General features: G+C 36.0%; 1 long non-coding RNA gene across 1 annotated transcript; it reads right to left on the reverse strand.

Annotated features, from left to right (window-relative positions):
- Window positions 1-9,420: 9,420 nt before the first annotated feature.
- On the reverse strand, window positions 9,421-19,926 carry LOC140698481 (uncharacterized). Its single transcript, XR_012076279.1, has 4 exons — window positions 19,860-19,926; window positions 18,504-18,587; window positions 16,538-16,637; window positions 9,421-9,554 (listed from the first exon to the last, which is right to left on the reverse strand). It is a non-coding gene; the product is annotated as an uncharacterized lncRNA (long non-coding RNA).
- Between the last annotated feature and the right edge of the window lie 1,294 nt (window positions 19,927-21,220).

Consider the following 21,220-nt stretch of genomic DNA (forward strand, 5'->3'; position numbering starts at 1 on the left):
GAGTTTAATTAAGACATATTTAAATGAATGAATGAATGAAAATCTTAGATGTTGACTTAGCTGCTCTGTTACGGTGTAAATTTTATCAAACCTCTATGAGGCTCCATTTCATAATTTAAGTGAGCGTGTAAATATTGCTTGAAATATCCTTGCATGTGTGAGCATGTGTGTGTCTGTGTTTGTATGTGTGTACTGAATATGATCTGATTCCTGGGACAAAGTACATCTCCCATAATTGGAACTATTATATTGACTAGGTTAGGAAATGATGACTAACGTGATACCTGGAAATCTGTTGTTTTAAAGGATTCTTGACTTGGCTTCTGGCCTTAGCTACTCCGTTCTCTTCTACCTGTCTGCTTTCCTGTTGCACCCTCTTCACAAACTGCTTCACACCTTTTCCCCTTGGCCGTTATGCTTCCCTCTGCGTGGAATGGCCTTTATATTTTATTCTATTGAGATAAACACAAAACTCCTATCTGTCCTGTAAGGTGCTGCTCAAGCATTATTGCTTCTATGAAGGCCCCTATAAATCTTTAGGAAGAGACAATCACTGTTTTGCACCTAAATTGTCCCTTATAGCTGCCCCTGCATTAGTCCATTGTTTATAATAACATGCCTGGGTTCTTGTGTCTTCTAGTTAACGGTGATCTTTTGAAAGGTTGTGAATGTTTCTTGAAGTTGACTTTGAATCCTTCTCAATCAAATGTGCTTCAAATTTGTCATATCAAAACTTTTAAACATTTATATTCTGAATTCAGCACAGCACATGCAAAATCTTGATTCGTGAGAATGAGTAAGTAAAGGAATGGCCACCATTGTAACAAAAGCATCTATGGAAAGTGTTGTGATATTATCATTGTATCCAGTATTTTTCACTAAACTCAAAATGCTCTTAACTGTAAGAAGCACCATTATTTTATATACCAGTATAAAGAAATACATTGCCAATTATACTCTAACTATGCTTTCTTAACACTTAAAATATTTTTAATTATTATAGATGTCTCTTGTAGACTTGTCAAATTTTTGTTTATATCTGTTGTCTCTTTGTATGGGAGAGATATGAAATGCATTAGAATTAAGGTAAATTATAAAGCAAAGGCAGACCCTCTGAAGCTTTTTGAAAGTTTATTGAGTTGTTAATGTTCATTTTTTATCATTCAGTATCTTTTTTTTTTTTTAGTCAAAAGTGCTGATGATGTTGCACTTTCTAAAAACAGGCTTCTCTAGAAACTCTGAGAGTTGCTTCCAAGCTGCTGACATTAACCTTATATTTTTTAAAAATTGAGGTGAAATTTGTATAAAAGAAAATTAATCATTTAAACGTGTACAGTCAGTGGCATTTAATACATTCACAGTGCTGCACCACCACCTCTGCCTGTTTCTAAAACATTTCTGTCACCCGAAACAAAACGCATACGCATTAAGCAGTCACTCCTCATAGCTCCATACGCTTTCTCTTTCTATGGATTTTCCTATCCCTAAATATTCTGGATATTTCATATACAAGGAACCATAAAATATATAGCTTTTTGTGTCTGCCTTCTTTCATTTAGAAAAATATTTTCAAAGTTCGTCTATACTGTGCTGTGTATTAGTACTTGGTGTGGCCGAATACTATTACATTCAATGTACCTATCATAATTTGTTTATTCATTGGTTGATGAATACCTGGGTCTTTTTTTTTTTTACTTTTTTTTTTTATTGAGTTATAGTCATTTTACAATGTGTCAAATTCCAGTGCAGAGCACAATTTTTTCAGTTATACATGAACATATATATATTCATTGTCACTTTTTTTTCGCTATGAACTACCACAAGATCTTGTATATATTTCCCTGTGCTATACTGTACCTGGGTCTTTTTTACCTTTTGGCCATTTCACTTATTGTGAATAGTGCTAATATAATTATAGGTGTAAAAATATTTGTTTGAATACTTGTTTTTAGTTCTTTTAGGTAGGACTGGAATTTCTGGGTCATATGGTAATTTTTATATTTAATGTTTTTGAGAAACTATGGAAATGTTTTCGTCTGTGACTGCACCACTTTAGATTCCAGCAGTGATGTACAAGCATTCAAATTTCTCCATATCCTTGACAATACTTGTTATTTTTCTTTTTTCAATGATAGTCATCCTGGTGAGTATAAAGTATATAAAGTGAGGAATAGGCCCAACTTTATTCTTCTGGATGTGGGCATCCAGTTACTCCAGCACCACTTGTTGAAGATACTAGTCTTTTTCCATTGAATGGTCTTGGCATTTTTGCTGAAATGGTTTCCATAGATATATTGGTTTATGTCTGAAATCTTGATTCTTTTCGATTGGTCTGTATGTCCATCATTATGCTAGTACCATACTATTTTGATTACTGTAGTTTTGTAGTAAGTTTTGAAATTGAGAAGTATGACTCTTCCACTTTGATCGAAAATTTGCTGAATTTATTTATTAGCTCTAACAGTTTGTGTGTGTGTGTGTGTATTATTTGGAATTTTCTTTATAGGATCAGGTCAATTGCAAATATAGTTTTACCTCTTCTTTTCCCATGTGGATACCTTTCACTTCTTTTTCTCACCTAATTGCTCTACTTAGAACTTTCAGTGCAAGACTGAATAGTAGTAGTGAAAGTGGCAGCTTCTGTTTTGTTCCTGATAGTGGGGAAATTCCAGATTTCACTGTTAAGTATGATATTAGCTTTGCATTTTTCATTAAAGTTCTTTGTCAGATTGAGGAAATGTCTTTCTATTCCTAGTTTGTTAATTATTTTTATTAAGAAAAAGTGATAATTTGGTTAAATGGCCTTTCTGTGTCAATTGAGATGATGAAATGGTTTTTTTTTTCTCCTTTGTTCTATTTATACTATGATTTTTTTTAAAATGTTGAAACATCATTGAATTTTGGGGGGTAAATCCCACTTGATCATGGTATATAATCTGTTTAACATACTATTGGATTCAGTGTGACATTATTTTTTTGAGGATTTTTGCACCTATAAAGGGGTATTGGTCTTTTTTCTTTTCTTTTTTTTTTTTTTTTTTTTTGCTGTTCTGTCTGGCTTTGATCTAAGAGTAATGCTGGCTTCACAGAATGCAGTAAGAAATGCTCCCTCTTGTCCTATTATTAGGAGTTTTCGATGGATTGTTGGTCACTCTTCAATAAATATTTGGTGACATTTGTCTGTGAAGTCACCTGATCCTAGATGTACTTGTGTTCCTTGGGAGTTTTTTAAGTTATTGATTCAATCTCGTTACAGGTTTGTTCAGATTCTCTATTTCTTCTTGAGTCAGTTTTGGTTATTTGTATGTTTTGGGGAATTTGTTCATTTTATCTAGTTTATTTTTTTAAAGTGTAGAATTATTCATAGCATTCTCTTGTGATTCTTTCAATTTCTGTAAGGTTGGTAGTAATTCCTTCACTTTTAATTCAGATTTTAATTATTTCAACTTCTCTCTTTTTTCTTAGTCTAATTAACAATTGGTAATTTTGTTGATCTTTTTAAAGAACCAACTTTGGTTAATTGTTCCTCTGTATTATTTTTTCTATTCTTTATTTAATTTATTTCTGCACTAATTATTATTATTTCTTTTCTTCTAACTTTGGATTTAATTTGCTCTTCTTTTCCCTACTTACTTAAGGTGTAAGTTTAGATTGTTGATTTGAGATAATTTTTTTCCCTTTTGTGATAAAAGTATTTACAGCTATAAATTCCCATCTGTGCACTGATTTTATTGCTTTCCATACATTTTGGCACACTGTGATTTTATTTTCATATATCTCTAAGTGTTTTTAAATTTCCCTTTTATATTTCTTTGACCCATTGTTTGTTTAAAACTGTGTAGTTTAGTTTGTACATATTTGTGAATTTTCCAGTTTTCCTTCTGTTACTGATTTCTAGATTTATTCCACTGTGGTAAGAGAAGATATTTTGCATGGTTTCAATTTTTAACAATTTATTTAGACTTCTTTGGTGGCCTGACATATAGCCTATCTTAGTGACTATTCTATGTTCACCTGGGCACTTGAGAAGAATGTTGTTTTAGGGTGGAGTGTTCTACATATGTTAGGTTTAGTTGGTTTTTAGTGTTGTTCAAGTCCTTTACTTCCTTACAGACCTTCTGAGTAGATATTCTATTCATTACTGAAAATGGATTATTGAAGCTTCCAACTATTATTGTAGACCTGTCTCTTTTTCTCTTCAGTTCTGTCAATGTTTTTTTTATACCTTTTGGGAACCTTTTATTTGGTTTCAGTATGTTTATAATTGCTTTTTCTTCTTGATGAATTGACCCTTTAATTAATATATAGTGACCTTTTTTGTCTCTTTAATCATTTTTTACTATAATCCTACTTTCACTATAGCCATTCCAGTTCTCTTTGGTTACTAGTTGGATAAAATATCTTATTTCAGTTTTTGCTCTCAAGCTATTTGTGTCTTTAGCTGTGAGTCTCTTGAAGACAACATATAGTAGTATCATATTTTTTTATCTTTTCTGTGCTGTACAAATTGTGAGTTAGTTAATTTGTATTTATACTAGTTTCTAATGAAGAGGAATTACTACTGGCACTTTACTATTTGTTTTCTATGTCTTATGTCACTTTCCATCCCTTAATTCAATATTGTTTTCTTTTAACAATTCTTTTTCATAATGTCTTATTTTGATTCCTTCCTCATATCTTTTTCTGTACATGTTTTAGTTATTTTCTTTGTGGTTACCGTTGGATTAAAATAACATCCTGAATTTATAGCAGTTTAGTTTGAATTGATATCACCTTAGCTTCAACAGGATACAAAATCTCTTCTATACTGCTATGCTCCCACTTTATATTATTATTGTAGCAAATTATGTTTTTATACATTGTGTGCCCATTAACAAATGTTACAGTTATTGTTCTGTGCATTTGTTTTATAAATCATATGGGAAACAAAAAGAGGTGTTACAACCTCCCCACTTCCCCAAATAATAATGGGTTTTTTATTTTCATATATAGTCACCTTTAGGGAAGTTCTTCATTTCTTCATGTGACTTCTAATTATTGTCTGTCATCCTTTCATTTCAGCCTGAAGGACTACTTTTAATATTTCTTGTAGAAAAGGACTACTATTGAAGGACTGCTTTAGATTTTGTTTCTCTGGCAATGTCTTTATTTCCCCATTTTTGAAGGTTAATTTTGTCAGTTAAAGAATTCTTGCTTGATTGTCTTTTTTTTTTCTTTTAGCACTTCAAATTTGTCTCCCCACTGCCTACTGGCATCCAGGGTTTCTGGTGAGATTGGCTGTTAATTGTAATTAGGATCTATTTTATGTGAGGTGTTTATTCTCTCTTGTTACATTCAGGGTTTTCTCTTTGTCTTTGGTTCTCAGTAGTTCAATAATCATGTGTCTTGGTATGAATCCTTTGAGTTTATCCTACTGTTTTCCATTGAGCTTCTTGAATATGTAGGCTCATGTATTTCACCAAAATTGGGAGATTTTTATCCGTTATTTCTTTAAATATTCCTTCTATTCCCTTTTCTCTCTCTTTGCCTTCTGGGACTCCCATAATGCCCACATTGTTACTCTTGATGGTGTCTGACAGACAGGCTCTTTTCATTTTTCTTTTTCTTTTTCTTCTTGCTCCTCAGACTGGATATGAATTGTCCATCTTCAAGTTTGCTGATTCCTTCTTTTGCCTTTTCAAATCTGCTGTTGAGTCATTCTAGTGAATTTTTAATTTCAGTATTGACATTTCATCTTTAGAATTTTTATTTTGTTCTTTTTTATAATTTATCTCTTTTTGATATTCTCTATTTGTGATATATCTATATATAAATTTATGATATACATTTTTCTCCTGTTTTCCTCAAGTTCTTTTCTTATGGTTTCCATTAGCTCTTTGAGCATATTTCAGACATTTGATTTAAATCTTTGTCTAGTAAGTCCAATGTCTGTGCTTCCTCAGAGTTGATTTCTATTCATTCATTTTTTTCCCCTGTGACTGGGCCATCCTTTCTCGTTTCTTACATACTTTGTAATTTTTGGTTGAAAACTGGAAATTTTAAATATTATATGGTAAGCCTGGAAATCAGATTCTCTTCTTCCCCTCCCCAGATGCTTCTGTTGTTGCCTGTTAAGGGTTATAGTCATCCATTGTTTAGCAACTTTTCCAAACTTTTTTTTTTTGGCAAAGACTTTACTCTTTGTCATATGTGGTCATCAAAGTCTCTGTTCTGTTATCTCAGTAGCAGCCAGTAACCTGACAGAGATTTCCGTAAACTTGGAGCCAAGAAAAAAATACTCTCTTGGTCTTTGCAGATTAGCTCTAAGCTGAGGCACTTGTGAAATGCTTATCCAGAATACCTATGACTCTGGCTTAATATCTCCCTCCAGCTTGCATAGAGCTCAGATATCAACCAGAAGTCAAACCTAGCATCTTCTCACCTCTTTTCTGAGCATGTGTCTGGCACTGAGCATCCTGTTATATTTAGTATCCCACAAAAGCCATTATTTTCCAAGTTTTTTCCTCCTCAGCCTTCTCCTTCCTGGGATTTTCAGTCTATGTGCTTCTTGCCTCCCATGCCACCCTTTCATCTATTGCCCTTTGCTCCATGCGGCTACAAGTGATATATTGTCTTTAAATGTTTTGATAGAAATCAGTCTGGGAAGCTGCTTTCTCTCAAGGAGGGCAAAACAAAGGCAGGCTTCTATGCTGGTCCCTCATGTAACTCACCAGACAAGTCAACTGTGCTAGTCCCTTAGGTAATCAGCAGATGCAGCAAAATGTATAGGCACAGTATTTTTATAACAAGGTCCCTATTTCACCCTCTAACCCCAGCACACTGCATCAGGAATGTAATCCACCATTCCTATGGACACTATTGAGTTGGACAATGGAGTGTATATAGGTAAGTAAGCAAAATCACCACATCACTTTTTAACCAAAATTTAGCAGCCTTTTTCTTCATTAAGCACACCCCTGGTTGCTGTAAGTTTTTTGTTGATATTTCAGAGTTTCCAAAAACATTGATTCTATCAGTGTTTGTCAATGTAATGGTTGCTTCACTGGAGGGAGCAAGTCTTGAAGCTTGCTAACTCCAACATTTTCTGTGACGTCTCTCTCAGGGTGGTTGTTGTGGTTTTTTCTTAGTGCTTTTTTGATCTTACAAAAAATGCCAATGGAATATTGTCAGACAACTCAGATTCATATTCTTATCTCAAGTGGTTTATTATTTTTAGTCTGTTGACTGGAATATATAAGGGTGGCCATTATTCAATTATGCCCTCAGGGGTTACAACCAAGAAAGCTCATGTACTGGTTACAGTAGCTATAGGTGTAATGGGAAAAAAAAATATCTTAACCTTGGAATCAGACAGTTTTCACCTTATTGAGAGTGATTATATGGAACCATCTATTATATGACTCATCTTGACTTCAGACATATGAGAATGTGAAATAAATGTTCAGTATGAACTGATGAAACATGGAAGATATCATATGTGCAAATTAACATTTGTTATTTGTGTTTCCACTTGTATCTGTTCAACTTCTAACATTCACTTTTAAAACTACCCATTACAATGTCTTTTTCACTTCTTAAAGTAGCAGTGTTCCTAAGAAACTCAAGTTTCTCATCTTTTGTTACTGTACAACCAAGTGAATGGATCCTTTAAATTCCACACACAGCCAGCCATTTTCCTCCTTGGGCAAATCTACAGAGTCACTGTTAGCTATTGAATCTGAAAAATTTGTATTTGGTTTAGTATTGTGTTTAGTTTTACAAGTGTGTTTGCCTTATTCTTTGAAAAGATGCCCCCCACCCCCCCTTCATCTGCTAAAGTTGAGAAAGGTTTGTGGTTAGTGGCTTTACTCCAGTAAGATGAGTTTACTCTTGAAGTGAAAACAAAAACCAATACAAAAATATGGATTTTAATCATTGCTCCTCCTCTTCACCTAGCTACTACATGATGCAACTTAAGACCCAGATTTCCTCCTATGAAAAGACATTGTTAATACTACTTCTCTCCTAGGCTTGAAGTAATGTAATCAAGGTTCTAAGAAGTCAGTAAATGATAAATTGCTGCTGCTTTTTTTTCCTTCTCCCCTCCTCTTCCTCCAGCATTGCTTCCTTATTCTACACCAAGCTTCAGTCCCTAGACTGAAGTTTTCTAGTCCTTCTGACCTGCTGTAAATGTATTGGTGACCAACACACTGCTCATTAACTAACCCTGTATGTTTAAATCTTGGATCTGGCCTGATGCTGGGATGGTGATCTTTCCCAGGTGTAAGCTACTAGGCGTACATAAAAGTGAAACTATAAATTTTTTACTCTGTCCTTTCTGCAACTGTGTGAATGTTAGATTGGATATATATGATTTTTAGTTAACTTTGATTAGATTCCCCAATCTCCAATCTTATTTTAAAATAATAATCATATTAAACATTACAAAGAGGCATCACATCATGTGGTGATAATTTGCTGCAAAGCCAGATGGGCTTATCTAAGTTTTTTTACGAAAAAATTTAGAAAAGGCATATCCCTAAGTATATATAAAACAACAAATGGCAAATGGATAGCAAGCAAACTGCCATCATGTTGTCTCAAGAGGTATACAATATCAGTGTTAATGTTACATTTAGTGTGTGCTGTCCATATGAAACAATTTTATGTTCATATCAAAAATCTGTAAAGGCTTTTTTGTGGGATGCTTTACTCAAGCGTGTATTTTGCCATGCTAATTATTTTATCTATGTAAGGTCCTAAATGTCTTGTTCATAAATTATTCTATATGAAGTTTTAAGGAACTCCCAAATTAGGAAATATCTTTTGTCTGCGATCAAGTCAGTGCAATCTGGATTTTGATTTAATCCAGTAGTTTAGAACAATCTTGCACATGCGTTAGAATCACCTGGGCAGTGAGTGGTTCTGATGCAGGTGGTCTGTGAATATTTTGAGATGTGTGTGCAGGAAGAATCATATCTCTAGGAGAATAATGAGATAGGTGAAAAGAAAAAGGTGAATCTTCATCGCAGCCCAGGATGCAGATATTTCCACTTTATAAGCAAGGAAACTGCCTCTGAGATATGAAATATGACAAAATCTTGGGTAATAGTGTCAATAAATGGAGACGCCTTGATTCAAAGTCAGGCCTTCCCAACTCCAAGATGCTGCACTTTCTGCTAGGTATCTATGATATAGAGTTTAATTGAGACAACAAATCAGGCTGTTCTCACTATTTTTTTGAAAATGTCAGATGTGAAAATAAAGGCACATTGCTGGTCCAGCAACAGCTTGCCAGTGGTACTTTGCCCCAGGGTGTGTACACCACTGAGTTCTAACTAATCAGTTGGCTGTCAGCTCTCTGTGTCATCTCTCTGAATTAGTAGACAGTACGTCCCTGCTCTGGGGGAGGCCAATGCTGCTGGTGCTGGTCCCCCAGTTGGGGAGGGGAAAGGGTTGCTCTGATGAGAAGTGGAGAGAAACAGATGTTCTGGGTGTGGAACTGAGACAGGCGCCTCCAGAGTGTGGCAGAGCGACACCATCTGCCCTTCTGCAAGTCCCCAGCTCTGCTGCTCCTGAGAAGGAAGAAAAAGCAGTTTAGAATGTTTGTGTGGTCTGTCCCACCTCGGCTGTGACAGTGCTTCTCATTAGCCTGAGACCCGCTAGGCTCATTTCATTAGCCAGATTCTTAGAAACACAATTGTGTGAGGTGTGATGCAGCCATTCAGGAATGATGCAAACTAGAGAACTTGCTCTGCTGTCGTTAGAGATTTTCCCATCCCCCTTTTGGGCTAAAGTTATCCCATTAGGTCATTTAGCAAACATGATGTACCTCCTCTGGGTTAGGAGCTGTGCTGTTTTGGGGAATACAATAGGGAATAAAAGCGATGATAGTCATTGTCTTGTTGGAGAGTTAGTCTGTTGTGGGGGGAAGGTTCAAAACGCTTAACAGTCCCCAGATAAATAATTGCTATTAAGGGATGTGCAATTATCTATCACGACCTGGATATACAGACTAAGTAGTAGCCCCCCTTACCCACAGGGATATGTTCCAAAACCCCCAGTGCATGCCTGAGACCACACATAGTACCAGACTTTGTAGAGACATGGCTCAAAGATTGTGGTTTCAGTTCCAGACCACCACAGTAAAGTGAATATCACAATAAAGTGAATCACGTGATTTTTTTTTTTGGTTTCTCAGTGAATGTAAAAGTTATGTTTATGCTATGCCATGGTCTATTACGTGTGCAATAGCATTATGTCTGAAAAATAATGGATGATATACCTTAAGTAAAGAATACTTAATTGATAAAGATTGCAGGCCATAATCTGCCAGTGCAGGGTGTCAGAATGTCAGAAACCTTTAATTTGTGAGAAAAAAAAAAGAAAGAAAAAAGTCAGGTCTGTGAAGTGCAGCAAAGTGAAGTGCCCTAAAATGAGGTATTTCTGTGCACCTGCTGTTTGTCCCTCTACTGCTGAGCAGGCAAAGTATACGGTGTGGATACATGAGACAAAGGGATGAGTCACCACCTAGGCAGGATGGAGTGAAACTGAAATTGTCTCATGGTTTTCAGGAGAGTGGCACACAACTTAAAATGTGTTTGTTCTTTGTTTCCGGAGTTTCCCATGTAGTATTTTCAGGCCATGGCTGTCGGTATCTGAAGCCGTGGAAAGTGAAACTGAAGATAAGTGGGAAATACCAGGATTTGACCCCTTCACACTGTCCTTCTTCTTACCCAGTTGAGAAAAATGGTATGTTCTTTTGGTTTGACTATTTTGTTTTGTTTTAGGGGAAGAGATTGGTCATTGGCCAGAGAATGTGTTAAGTAAGATGGGTGGGATATATTAAGGCAAAGAGGGAAAATAATTTGGGACAGGAGAAACTTCTCGGTAAAGGTCACGAGACACCAGAGAGAGCTGAGTGCCTGTCCGTAACTCCAGGTCGCTCCTGACAGGCGGAGGGTAGGTGAAATCTGGGAGTAAGCATGTGAGGCTGCTTGCTGTTACCTTTACCAGTAGATTTCTGTAAGATTTGTGGGTGAAGGTAAATGTCACTTAACGTTAATGCCTTACGTCGTAATTTACGAAGATGGTATCTTTCTCAGTCTTTCTACCTATCTTTTCATTTCTCAATCTCAATATTTCTATTAGCGTCTGACACACTCACCAACTGCAGAATTGTGTGAATAATAAATATTTTGAATTGCGAAGGCTGGCGTATCTTCCAAAATTGTATGTTTAAAACAGTGGTTTTAAGGTAGTTGTGAGAAACTGAGTGATGTTTCACTTTACCACGGGGACCAAGGAATCATAAAGTAGTCGAAAGGATGTGAACTGTGGAGTAAAATTGTCTTGAATTTAAATCCTGATTCTGCCATCTACCAAATGTCTGAGCTTAAGCAATTCACTTACCACTTGTATCTTATGTTTTGACATCTGTAAAATGAGGATAATAAAACTGCTACCAGGCAAACCTTCTGTGTAAATTATATGAAATCACATGTGTCAGGGGTCTTAAATCCATTTCTAAGAACCCTGAGATTTTATGCAAAATATTATATTTATATGTATTTGGAGGACATAAGTATGCATAAACCTTATCAGATTTGTCAGATGGTTTGAGTCATTAATCTCAAAGTACCCAGGGCTCAAAACAAGGGCTCTACAAAGATAACTTTCCTATTCCCTTACTTTGAAAATATTATAGTTATGATTTTTCAATATGTAAAAAAACATAGATATATATACAATTTTTTCCACTGGTGACACAGTCAGGGTAAAAAACTTATTGATTTCCCCAATCAACTCATTAAGAAGACAGTTGTCGAATAAGATGGAAAAAGGTAAGTGTTCAGAATTCTAGTGAGGGGATTTGCTCATCAGGCTTAGAAGCAGTACAGCATAATCATTAATATCTTGTTCTCCAGAATCACACAATCTGAGTTCAACACTTAGTTTATGTCCCTGAAGGCAGCTAGCATTTACATAAATATTATAGCTATTAACCAATAAATCTTATTGAATTAGGCCACTGACATTTTAAAAGTTGATTTCTTGCTTAAATAAAGTGTAATGGGTGGCTAAGGGAGTTCGTAGGATGCACATTCTTTTTTTTTTTTTAATTGAAGAATAGTTGATTTACAATTTGGTCGATTCAAGTGTACAGCAAAGTGATTCAGTTAAACATATACATATGTATGTGTGTGTGTGTGTGTCGTGTGTATTCTCATTAACAAAAATTCAGAGGAGTTCGGTGCCTCAGAAGGATTCCATTAAAAAGTGATAATAAAAATAAACAAAAACTCTTGACATCTAATGCTTAAAAGAAGGCTTTGGTGATCTCTTTGTCCAGTTCATGTATGAGCTTGTCTGAAGCTCCTGGGATGATATAGAATGGATTCAAATTTTACTCTTTGATAAAGTGGTTGTCACCGGACCTAATTGCTGCTCCAGGCACAATTAAATGTGAATTAAATTATCACTCAAATGTCTTTTCATTTAGTTTTGTGGTTTATGACTTTGCCATCAGCTTCAGGTACCTGGCTGCTGAGTGAAGGAAAACAAAGATACAGCACCCACTGGAAACCAAAATGAGTGTGGCCACAGATAATTCTGATTTCAAAGTGTAATCTGGGAAGTTTGAAGGATACAAAATGCAGGCACATTTTTCCCTGGCAATTTCAAGCAGAAGTGAATGTTTGCAAGACATATTTTGATCTGGCAGAGCAGAGTAACCTTTGCTCTTGGAATGTTTTTGTTTGTATAATTCAACTCCTCTTCCTCTTCTTTTTGATATCCTTCCTTCCCACACAATCAGTTTATTACATCTTCAATATAATACCTACAGCATCTTAAACATCGTAAAATCGGAATACAAAATTGAGGCCCATTTAGCAAATATTAGATAGAAAAACAAAAACAAACAAAGCCTTTAAACTGAATGTAAGATATTAGCATTTAGAACTAGAAGCAAGAATTATAAAGCCAGAACTCTATAAGGGGAGTGATTTGCCTTTATTTTTTTTCAAGGAAACAGAAGCTTGACCTCCGCAGTAAGATGGGGTCCATACAGACTGATATATCTATCAATTGAGCAATTGGTGAATATAAATATATATATATATATATATATATATATTTATCTATATCTGTAGTTATATGAGTATATATATCAACATATACAGAGATATCTATGTAGGTAAATACACACACATTTCTATTGATTGATCAGTAGATATAGATAAAAAACTGGAGCAGTTATTTAATTAACAAAATAACAAAAACAAGAAAAATATTTGATGAGCATGGCTGAACCATCACTGTGTAATGAGAACTTTATACATTTTACTATAATAATAATGATTCATATTGATTTAATTTCTAGTTTGGACCAACCACTTTGCTGTAAACTTTGTATATGCTTTATCTTGAATTCTCATAGTAATCCTACAGAATGCATTTTATTCTTCTGTTTGATGGTTGAAGAAACTAACTTTTGGAAAATGTGGTTTGCCCAATTTCACCCAGTTGTCATGTGGCAGAGCCAGGATTTGATTACAGATCTTTCTAACCTCAGAGCCTTCACTCCTCTTGCCATATACATTTTTTTGAATGTATGTAGCACACTAGTCACTGTCTTCTGCTTTCATTTCACGTTTTATTTTCTTTGCACTTAGAGACTGTAGAGAACTCTGTGTGTGTGTGTGTGTGTGTGTGTGTGTGTGTATGTTTCTCTCCAGCTCTAAGAAAACTTAAAAAGTGCCCTTCATTTATCTTCTGTCTCTAGTAATTATTGCTGTTTTGTTGGCCAAGAAGCAGGGTTGCAAGGAGAATCTTTAATTCATTACGATTTTGACCTCTGGCTTCCGAAACTGAGCATTATCAGATCCTTTGACGTCCCCCTATTTGCCCGTCTGCACTGCAGAGGAGCCCACAATCCTGTAAGCTTGTGAATCTCTTCTCTCTCTCCCCAAGATGTTCCTAGTTGTTTTTAAGTTTTCTTCCCCTTCTATAGCTTGTTTCCTCTGGGTTGTTTTGTCATTTCACCCTCTACTCTGTCTACCTTTATCTGTTTTACTTGTTTGGGCTTAAGTTACTCATGGTGGAAAAGTGGTCATCTGTTTGGTGATTGTTGACTTTTTTTGCATGTGAAGATGAGGGCAGTGAAAAGCTGAAGGGGCTTGTTTAAAGTGGGCCATGCTGTAGAGTGATCTGGCTGATCCATTTCCCTGGGTAACTCAGACACTAGTAGTTTTAGATTTTTCACTTGAGCTGGCTGTATTGCTCTGAGAAGACACAGTCTCCAACTTGTCAGATGAAGCCTTTTTGCCAGTATCCTGTCAGGACTAGTAGGGAAAGTTGGGGAGAAGCTCTTAGAATTCAACATGCAGTCTTTTCCTTAACCTTGCCCTCTGTTCATGGTAGACCAGTTGCTCTATCTCTTTGCCCTTATGAGTATATGCTTTTGTTTGTTGTTTTCCCTTTATTTATACTACACATGTCTTCAACTAGACAAGGACTTCTCCATAGCTAAACAGGTATTCTCAATAGTTTTACACATTTGATATTTTGAGAAGGAAACATATTGACATGTTTTTAAAATTGTGTTAACACTTTAGAGAAATGTATCATGATGTTTGAAAATAAAAAAATAAGCCCTTAATGTATAGACAATGACTTCTACTTAACTAGGTATTTATTTAAATAGGATTTTTTTTTGGAAACTTTAGAACGAGAGTGCAGAGGATTATTTATTAAAGCTATAGGACCCATATTGAAGTTCTGCTTCAAAAAATGGTGACTAGACAATCAACCCTGTTTTGACACTTTTTCAATGTGAATTTTTCATTGAATCCATAAAGATTCAAATTTTGGGGGGGTCAGAAAAGATGGAAAGGTAATAAACCAGGGTTTCTTACCAAATAATGTCCATAAAATAAAGAAAGAAAATCCTTCTGCTAATTTACGCTCAAGTTATGTTTTAGCTCCCATCTACTGAGAGGTTAAACCTGCGTTAATTATTATCATCCTGTCATTATCGCAATAATCAAATGCTTAAATAAAATGTATCATTTCTGAGCGCCATCTGTCAAAGCTCTGCTCTGAACATGACTGAGCTATAGAATTGCAAGGTCTGATACTGCACATGCTATGGGCTGCTTCCTCTCTAGTTCATTCCTGGGGCACCGCAGGCCATTTTTCAAGAGAGCAATAATCTACGTGACTAGATCTTTGATCAAAAGATTCTGTCTGACAGGATGACTCTTGTAGGTAGCAGGGAATAACTGAAATGAACACAAACAGCCATTCTCCTTGGCCCATTTAATCTTTCTTAAACTCAGACAAATCTTCATTGTAATCTATTACTAATACATGTCTACTCTCATGATATGAGGTAGTGTGAAGGTATGGAAGCATGAAACAACAGATGCACTTGAGAAAGTGTGAAAAGCCAGGAGTAGTGACGGAAATGAAGGGCACCTGGGGTCGGGTAGAGAGAGATGAGTTTGAAAAGGTCATCAAATGCTATGCAAGGGGGATCTTGTGTGATAAATAAGGGGAGATGATCATTTAAGAATTTTGCTGGGGAAGTGACATGACTGGACACACATTTTTAAAAGGTTAGTGTAAGTTGTCTCCATTCAGGGTACTATTGCTCAGAGGGAGTGTTTGGAAGTGTGTGCGTGGAATGGAGCATTTTTAAATAAACCTTTTTTATTTTGGACTAATTTTAGATTTACAAAACACCTGTAGGGTTAGTACAGCGTTCCATATACCTCTCAATTTCCTGTCTTGTCAGTATCTTCTATTATCATAGTACATTTGTCAAAACTAACATTGGTACATTGCTATTCACTAAATTCCTATTTTTGTTTGGCTATCACCAGTTTTTCTATTTATGTCCTTTTTTGTGTGCTCCAGGATCTAAATTTTATATTACTTGTCTTAAATGTTCGTCTCTTTAGTGTCCTCTGGTCAGTGAAGTTAGTCAGCTTTGCTTTATTGTTTGTGACCTTGATAGTTTTAGGAGTAGTGACCAGTCAGATATTTTATAGACTGTCCTTTGATTTGGGCTTGTCTAATGTTTTCCTCATGATTGGATCAGAGTTATACGTCTTTTAAAAGAATGGTATTACAATTTCATGGAGGACGATCAGGAAAAATATATCTAAAAATATTCCTGGGGATTGATCATTTAAAAAAAAAAAAAAACACCACAGTTGAGAAACACTGGTTTAGGTAAAGAGTGGCAAATGAGTTGGACTGCATAAGAGGAGGGTTTGAGCCAGGAGCAGCAAGGAAAGGAAAAGGTATCAATCAGGAAGTTACTTCCGTAGACCTCCAGATCAAGCATATACTGGAATTTAATAAAAACATAGTTTTTTGGTTTGTTGAGAATTGATTTGTATGTGATAATTTGGATTGTCATCTTAAAAAAATTAATCACTCAAGATAAGGCATACAGTTATTTAAAATATTTCAGGAAAAAAATAGTAAATCTTATTTATATAATATATTTTTTTCCAAAGCCAACAAAATTTTGAAACCTATGACTTACGTGTAACAGCATTTCGCATACTTCTCCATGTTTGGGTTATAACTTGCTCCTAGCTTTACCAACATTTTCTGGATAGCTGAAGTTCCTGGGTCACTGGACCCTGGAAAATAATGGAGTGATTGTCATACATTTTGTGACTCTTTTTCTGGTTAACTCTGATACGAATCCTTGAGATAAGGTCTTCAAGACCTTGTGCATTTTTTTTTAAGAAAAATCTGAGAGTAAGCAGTAAAATGTAAATTTTTTGATGGGAGAGGTGGAAAAGAGTGCAATTCAAACAGATATTGATCTTTTGATCTAATCTTGAGATGATGGGTGCTTAGAAAGTCTGGAAAATAAAGACTAAAATGCATAATGCACATAATTTTATTGCAGTTTTAGTACTTTGCTAACCAGTATTTTCTGTGACTTACATATATATTTTCCTCTTTTCCAATGTTTACTTTTTAACTCTATAATAGCCCAATATTTAATGAATACATAATTTTTTTCAAACTTCCCCTCTCTTCCTATTCATTATTCAATTTCTTTGCACTCAGAGAGCCTCAGCTTAATATCACTTGCCTTCTTTTATAAGCAACTCTATCATTCTTCCTTTTCCAACTTCATGACCTTTAGCTATGTGAATTATCTAAGGCTGCCCTTTAAACAGCATTCTTCCATGGACAAAGCACAGAGAGCAGTTAAAAAAAATTTCAGTCAGTCTTATTTAGTACAATGAGAAACTTTGAATGATTATGGAAATGAGCAGTTATATTTAATGCATCTCACAGTCAGATGTGTGTATACATTATGACACCAAAATAGAGGTCTTAAATGAGTTCAAGGACCCCAGTCGGGATTTATGACTTCCCTGGGTACTGACGTAAGTGGGAAATTAGATTGCCAAACTAGTAATCTTTGAAGAATAATAGTGAGTGGGAGAGGAACAGAGAGACTGAAGGCAGGGAAGTGATATCATAATTTTCAAAAAGACAAGGAAATATTCCTTAAACAATGAGCTGTGAGCATGACTTTAATACCCAATGAAGTTGACATTTTCAGTCTATTTGACTCATTAATCTCCATCCCTTCTTTGTAAGGCTATTGCAGATTTTCTTTCAGGTCTGTCTTCTTTCTGAATCTCACGTCATATGATTGGGGGGCGTTCTGGTGATGGTTGTGGTGGGAGTTACCCCCACCACTGCGCCTGCAGATGAGTTCTGAATGACTAGGACAACCAGCATATTTTACTTCCCTGGTCCTAGTGATTTGTTGATGTGCAGAGCCATGTGACCCACCTGGATCAATGAGAGAGAGAGCTAGAACTTTTATTCACCAGGGGAGTATAGCACCTCTTTGCACTAGAGCCTAAGGACCTGAGAGAATATGAGACCTGCAGGTATCAGAAGAGGTCGAGGTAGTGAACAAAGGCAGCAAGATGCTAGGATAGGCTGTCTTGATCTCATCCTGGGAGTCTTGTAATCTGGCCATGGCTGAAGACAAACCAGCTCTTCAAGTGTTAATTTACATCATTTTGAAATGCTTCACTTGTTTCTTTGGCTTGCTTTTAATTACTTCATGTTCTCTGCTTGCTTTGGAGTATTTCCCCAGAGTATCTTTTTATTATTATTATTCTTTAAAAAAAATCTTACTGTACTCAAGAACATTCTCCTTGAGCAATATTACCAGTCTTAGTGATAATCTTTGTGCTGCTGACTCCCAAATATTTATTTCCAGTTCCCTAAGTGACAGAAATCTATTTGATTCATCTACTTGAGAATGCTTTAGAATATTTTGTCTGCTCCCAGTGGTGACACTGTCTCCTCTAATCTCAATTTCAGTTAATAGAATCACCATCACCTATTTTCTCCAAGTACCACTTGTAATAATAACCTTGATACATCTCAGTTTTCACCCCTAGATCCTGTCTGTCATCACATTAGACCAATTATTCTCAAAATTATCAGCATACATTTAGACCTACCTGAGGCAGCTGTATATTCCAGATTGTGAATGGTCTGGTTGGGGGTCCAGGAATGTGTGTTTTTATCAGGCTCCTCAGGTGATTCTGATGTAGGTTGTCGGTCGACCATATGGTGAGAAAAACATTTAGATCATAAAATTACTGGGGACAGAGGTCATGACTCATTATATTTGTATCCCCAACATTTAGGAAAGTACTTGATGCATAGTAACAGATTAAAATATTGGGGAAATGAGTGGATCCACAATACAACAAACCTGGACATGTCAATAACTTGGCCATTTTCATCATTTAATCTACCACTGCTTTAGTCAACTAAGAATTAATCTATGACGTTAAACTTAATAGGATTTCTGAGTAAGGTTTTAAACATCTGTGGTGTTAACTGTAAGCCCAAATTATTTTAATGAGACAAAGAAAACAAAAAGTTTAAAGAGCCAGTAGTTTACTACCTCATTATATTTCACTTTTACTCTCACAAATATATCCCTTATCAGCAGTTTCTCTTTACTACAGTCAATTCCCATATTTCCACAGGAGCAGCCGCTGGAAAACACAAGTCTGTGTATGTCATTCCTTTTTACAGATATTTATGTAGTATCCTCATTTCCTAGAGGATAACATCCCTAGACGTCAGTCTTTTTTATGCCTGGGAGCCTTTGGGTGTGATGCATCTTTGGAAGGTTTAATCGCTGTAGTTTGAAAAAGTAGGTAGGTAGGTAGGTAGATAGATAGGTAGATAGGTAGATAGATGAAAGAACAAACGAATGAAAGAAAGAGAGAAAGGGAGGAAGGAAGGAAGGAAGGAAGGAAGGAAGGAAGGAAGGAAGGAAGGAAGGAAGGAAGGAAGGAAGGAAGGTAGGAAGGAAGGAAGGAAGGAAGGAAGGAAGGAAGGAAGGAAGGAATCCCTTCATCAAGACCAAGCTAAATGGCACCTCATCAGTGAGGCTCTGACCCCCTCTCAGGCGAAACTATTTGCTTCATTGTATGCAACTCTGAGAAGAGCTTTCTTTATCTCTGGTTGTAAAGTTGTACATCTATTGTTTCCATGTGTATACCCTTTGTTTGCAAATCTGACAGTTACACTTCCCAGAGTTATTAAAGATCTTAGTAGTTGTCAAATATTTCAGTCAAGTTCAGGTATCTAATTATTGGAGGCTTCCACTGGCAGGTTGCCTAGGGATCTCAAAATGTGAATGTTCTAGAGATGCATAGCTGATGGTGTTACTGATATTCCATGGGATGGACAATGAAGGGTTTTCTAGAAGAAATGCTGCTAACCTAGCAAAAATAAAGATATCTTTCACACAGTACAGTTCCTTCAGGATAAACAACAAGCCCTATAGGGTTACTTACAAGGGTTTTCTTGATCTTGTCTCTGCCTACATCTCCAAATTCATCTTCTTCTTCTTTATTCCCTTCTGTATTCCAGCCACAATGGACTGCTTACCAGGCTTTAAATCAAGCACAGTATCTCTTTCTTCTGTGCTTTTGCACAACTTGTTTATTATGCTCATAAACCCCCACCCTCCCAAATGCTTTCTGAGATTCCGTTCAAATTGTATTTCCCCAGTTGCAATCCGTGGGAAATGGCTTCCCCGCTTCTTGGTCTGTTGCAAGCAACTGTCTCCTGTGCTTCTAAATGATTGCGGGCCATTTCACTCTTCACCTGGATGTTTATTTTTCTGTGCTAGACTCTGAGCTTCACCACCCCTGCACAGTTTGTATCCATCATAAGCCTTAATTAATTAACTAATGATGAATTGATTATATAAATAACTGATGATTGATAATATTTAATATAATAGATTAATATGTTAATAAACTAATATAATAAGTCCAGGATAAAATGAGGCTTTATTAGCATTGCCTTTTCCTTAAGCATTCCCTGCACACATACACACACATATACACCCACACGCACCCCCACTGACACTACTGAACACACAACAGCCTACCCTTCTAGGTTGACTGGCTAAGTCCTTGTAAATTGGAATGACAAAAGACAGATTCACAAGAGAAAAACAAATAGAAGTTTATTAGCTTACACGTGGGAGCTCACAGATGAGTAACACAGAGGGCTGGTTAGAACTTGGGTTTATGAAGTAGCTTAGCTGAGGAATAAGACATCTTTAGAGAAATGACAAGACAAAGGAAAAGAATTTTAAGTTTCTTGGGCAGCAAATTGTGAGAAGGCAAATATATGGAAACCATGGTAGCGAAAGTCTGTTTAGTAAAGTTTATTATGTGGATTGTGCTGGTGCTGTCTCAGAGCTGATAAAGATCTAGCATTTTATTGAATGATTAACTTTTGTTCTTCCTGGTAGAGGGGAGAGGGGCACACCTTTTTAAATGTATGTCCTGCTTTTAGGCAAATAGTAGGGAAGGCAGAGAGGGAGTTTTTCTTGAATCCTTCTTCTCAGCTGCCCTCAGCTCAAAATGCTTACGCCAAAATGACATATTTGGGGATGGCACATTCTGCCATCATGCAATGCTTAATGCCCTGGACACTTCACTCAAACACTGGGGCACGTTCATTCTAGAACTGTGCCATTATGGCATCTTACTTGACAATTTTCGTGAAAAGGATTGGTGTGTATATGTGTCACTGCCTTCTCTGTGTAGACACATGGTTTCTCTCCGTAGCATTAAAAAATGATATGAAAATCTTGTTAGGAATTCGTTCCTTTTTACAGATATTTATGAGATTAGAGATG

Source organism: Vicugna pacos, chromosome 9, assembly GCF_048564905.1.
Source record: "Vicugna pacos chromosome 9, VicPac4, whole genome shotgun sequence".
In the NCBI taxonomy this organism is placed as follows: Eukaryota; Metazoa; Chordata; class Mammalia; order Artiodactyla; family Camelidae; genus Vicugna; species Vicugna pacos.